Here is a 5,415-nt window from a genome sequence, read left to right as displayed (position 1 = left end):
AAACGATGCACTATAAGAAATAAGGTTTTAATTAGGATATGAGATTGAACAACAAAAGTCCCCCTAAGACACCTAATTAGGCCAAGTTTACAAAATAAGACAATGAATCAAAATACAACTCAAAGAAAGAAATATATGAATTTAAACAAAGTGGTGGTACTCCTGTCCGAGTCTTTCTCTCATTCTATTCTCTTCCCCTTCCAAGATTTCAAGTTCCATCTAGATCTTCACTGTCGGAACAATCGGTATCGTTATAGAGTCGTGCAGCGGAATAAAATATAGATAGCGAAAAGCGTGTAACAATCACAACACAAGTTAAAATAGTCGATTTCAAAAATTGATTTTCTTAGCGAACTTTTATCGAACAGTTGATGTGCTAAGAGTTTATGGATCAAGAAAATTAACACAGAATTTTTATCCTACTTCGAATCAAAAGATTCTACGTTCAGTCGTTAATCACTATAAATAGTGATTAACCTTTTTCACTAAAAATATAGTTGTACATATTACAAGATAATGAAATGAGCAAATAATAGAAAACACCTTCCTTCGACAAACGAACCAGAAGAGTGCAACAAGTAACTTCCTTCGACAAACGAACCGGAAGCAATAGCTCTGCCAAGTTGAAGAGAACTACTCCGACCTTTGACACACAAAGCGCGAGCTTTTCCTATTCACAAGATCAGACAAGAGCACTCTATCACTTTGAGAACTTCCTCGGACAAACTGTATTCTCAAAATGGCATAGATCCTTTTCACTCACAGAGAGCTTCCCTTAGGCACAAAGCTCTAATACTCTCAATTGAAAAGTTTTTTTCTAAGAGCTGTGAAGACCTCTATTTATAAGCCTAGTTTCGTGCAGGGACAAAAACTGAAAAGACATCTCCCAACTACTACTGATAATCGATTATCATAAGTGATAATCGATTATTTGTGTCCGTTATGGGGTTTTCAAAATGTGATAATCGATTATCCTGAGCAATGATCGATTATCCTGAGCAATAATCGATTATTCCAGAGACTTGGACAGTATTAAATGAAACAATGATAATCGATTATTCTGTGTAATAATCGATTATTTGTGCGAGCAACTCTCTTCTAAATTGGCTCTTGATAATCGATTATTTGCGCAATGACTCACTAAATACGAAAACATCTAACAGTTTTTACATCATTACAATTTATCCTATACATTTGTTTCTACAAAATGCGTTTAATAAAGATGCATTTAGAGTCTTCAATTCTTCAGCTTTTATCATCATCAAAACTTCACAGTAGCTTCAAGATACCAATGTTCCTCATTGGTAACATTCACTTCCTAAGATACTACATCAAAGGATTGGTTCACCTTGAAAGAGAACTTCATCATAAATAATCAAAAAACCGAAAAGAAAGACCAAAGAAGAAATCAAGAAAAAGTCTAAATGAACAAAAACTCACTCTCAAAGGGAGTTTATTGACAAAACTAAGAATGATTTACAGTACAAGCAAGAAAATAAGGCTATATATTAATAAAGAATAAGTGCACAAAATAGAGGCACCAATAAAAAAGGCACAAGGATAGATAAAAACAAAACAAAAAACTATAATATGAAGTGAAGTGCTTCTTATAAAATAAACCCAAGACTTAAAATATACTAGGACTTGCTCAAGGTCGAGACACTCAAGCTGCTGTACAAATAGTTTGCAGCCCTAAAAATAGATTCAAAGGCAAGCAAAATGTAACACACCAAAAAGGCTAGCGGTAATGATCATATGCACATGTTTTTCATCACTTTTCTTTTGGTCTTTTGATCACTTTTATTCTATCTTTTCTTTTGATCTTTTGCAAATTGTTTTTTCAATATTTTTCATAAGCAAACCGAGACCATTACTCACACCAAAATAGTTTATATATTTCTTTTAAAAGCTCAAAATAAACAAGAAGCACAAAATGGAAAGAAACCTACTAGAAGCAAAAATAGAACTTGAAACGCAATAAGACATAATGAAAACCTAGATCTATGAACTTTCTAATGAAATAATAACAATTATGAATTGAAAAATGTAAAGTAAAAATACTTAAATAGATGTATATGGTGTAGTTTTGAAAACACACTTAAATCAATATTTTTTTTTTTATTTTTGCGAAAGCTCAATTAAGAGAAAATGACACAAAAAGGACTAGACAAGAATCTATACAACATGGGTGGATTTAAAAAATTTAAAAGAACCAAAACATGTGAGGACTGAACCACACATATTGACTTAATAAAATTTATAAACACATAAAACAACATAAGATATGAGAGCCTAAACCAAACGTTGAATGGTTTGTGATAAAGCAACAAAATAGAACCATAACAATCACAAAAGTAATCAGTAAAAATTCAAGACAATAAGGAAAAACATATGATGACAACTTAGACATGAAGAAAATAAGATATAGTGCACCACAAAACTTAGCTCTTGAAGACCAAGATGACCAAAGCTCCTGATACCAAAGGATATTTTTATTTTCAAAATATAATGATGATTAAAATAGGAACTATTATTATATAGTTCACTTTAATTACAATAGTGCCACCACACTTTAGTTTTACTGTGCTAGCTAGATAGTTTTTCAAAACAATATTATATGCATCTTTAACACACCATGACAAATGGAGGATGAATTATAGGAAAAATATTTAATATACTTAGATTTAAGAAAACAAAGTCTTATAAATTCCACCTAATCAAGTCCTCTTACTATAACCAAATTCTCAAGCTAAATGTAACTAAGTTTTATTCTTCAAATGAATAATAGAAACCTGGAAACTACCATTCATTTTAAACTTAGAGACAATAGATCATTTAATCTTGAGCAACCTCATTTTTGTGCATCACCAGTTACACAATTCTAAATCCATTGTTCCACCCCAAAAAGGATATTTAGAGCTTATTTATAAACATGAGAACTATACTATAACAAACCAATAATTATTGAGTTTACTTATTGAATATCCCCATCTCACTAAGTAGTCTTCATTTTCAAGAAGAAAGCTTAGCCCAAACCTTATCAACCAAAGACTAAAAATACCTAGCCACTAGTACAAAAAGGTTTTTTATACCTGTTAAAAAAAGACTTTTTATACCTGTTTTTAAGTTGTTGTAGATGTACGGGTATAGAAAGTTTTCGTCCTTTTATACCAGTTCCAAAACTGATATAAAAGTTTACTTTTTACACGGTTATTTCTGTAACAGGTATAAAAGTTTGATATTTACACTTGATATTATGGGATTAGGTATAAAAAAATCGTCTCTCTTATTTAAAAAACACGCTTTTATACCTGATGGTAACAAAACATGTATAAAAACTCGCTTTTTATACTTGATGATGTTATAACCAGTGTGAAAAATAAGACTTTTTATACCTAATGTGGCTTTTAGGGATCAATACTATAACAAGGCAGGCTTTCATGTGATCAAAGATGATGTGAGAAACCATGGGATAGTATTTTGCTTGCAACAAATTTGTAGTGATTGAGAGTTTTGAAATGCAGATAAACAAAGAAAGAAAACAACAGAATCTAGAAGGGAAGGTAATTTTCTTGCCATTTGACATCTTCATAAAAAGAAACGTGCATCTTAATGCTACGTCTTTCAGGCATATAAAAGCTTTATGGAAAATAGAAAATATTTAGTTGATACAAGTTAAGGTGCACTGGGATTTGTCAGTAAACAGGGTGATTGCAATCTGTTTAAACATAAAAAATGAGAACGTTGTGCTTGTTTTTTCCTTGCCTCTCAGAACTATGTTATTATGCAACCTATAACACTTTACACCTCCAAAGATACTACTTGTTGAATATCAGTAAACAGCAATTAATGGTCCCTTATATGACTTATTCCAATTACAACATAATGCAAACTTAACACAGAAATAAACTATACTAATACTTCATAATGGTATAAACTATACTAATACTTCATAATGGTATAATCTGCATCAAGGTTACAAAAATCGCACATGCCTATCAAAAATTATTTCAGCATGAACGAGATGCTCCTGATATATTAATCAAAAATTATTTCAGCCAAATAAAGCCAAATATACAAAAGCAAACAACACTCCGCAATTTCTTTCCAGCAAAAAAACATAAAATAAGCTCGAAGAAAACATCATCATAATTAAACTACCAGTCATACTTTTGAGAGCTTCTCATTGAGGAAAAAAACTTAGCTAACAGTACCAATAAAACATGAAATCATATTTAGATAATATCATATTTAGGTTACTTGTGGTTCTTCTTCGAAAGAAGAAGAAGGGAGATCGAGATAGCGTAGATGATCAAGGTCATCAAACCATACTTTTCCAGAAGCCGGAGCCCTAGAAATCATAACATTGAGCGCTTCATTGGTGACGGTCACAGAATGAGAACGGGAATTGGTGGTGGTTGGAGAGGAAGGAGGTCGGAACTGATTATGGCGACGGTGGCGTCGAGAAAACAACAAAATCCACACTCTTTCTTGTCGCCTTCAGTCGGAGTGGGCAAACGAAGGCTGCTGCACTGTTGAGGAGTGGGCTTACGAAGGAGGCAGAGTATGAAGAAGAAAGAATTTGTTTTTTCTATTGAATTTTCGAAGGGTAATTTTTTTTTCCAAACTTCTATACCGATTTTAGCATTTATTAGGTATAGAAAAATTTATTTTAAGTTATTCCTGTACCGGATTTAGCATTTATTAGGTATAGAAAAATTTCTTTGAATTATTCTTGTACCAATTATAAGTTAACCGGTTTAAAAAAAATTGCTTTTTTTATACTTAATCTAAATATGTAAAAAAAACTTACCTTATTTACAATAATACCACTACATCATTTTTTTATGTCAAATAAATTTGAATAAGTATAAAAAATCGTTATAAAAAGTGTATTTTACGAGCCTTAAGCTACCGACAAATATTGGTAGACCCAAATAATTAGAGGGAATGAATCTTTGAGCATAAGAAAGTAATCTCTTAATTGGTCTTACAACAACAAAAGAAGACGACAAAGTGTAAAATTGATTTTTAGAAGGAGGAACCCATTGCTTAGAAAAAGTATCATATGCATACAAAAAGTCTTTTAGGTGTTGAAGTGTGCTAGTATTTCCTCGACAATAAATAAAAATATCATTAACATATAGAGAAGGATAAAAGCATCCTCCAAGGGGTCATGCCTCCAATGTCTTTTCCACTTGAAGAGTGTAAATTAATATAATTCCTACTCGATCATAAATATTAAGGCTTGGAATGCATGACGGCTTGATTTTCATCTAGTTTTCTACTTTTAAAAATTAATTTTAAAATAATTTATATTTCTTAAAAACTAATTAGTTTTTTAATTGAAAATCTATTAATGTTGAAAAAAATATAGTCCTACACAGAAGAGACGAGTTTGATATGAGTGTCTCT

Source organism: Vigna umbellata, chromosome 5 (genome assembly GCF_029865625.1).
Source record: "Vigna umbellata cultivar VRB3 chromosome 5, Vumbellata_1.0, whole genome shotgun sequence".
NCBI lineage: Eukaryota > Viridiplantae > Streptophyta > Magnoliopsida > Fabales > Fabaceae > Vigna > Vigna umbellata.
This window is presented reverse-complemented; position numbering follows the sequence as displayed.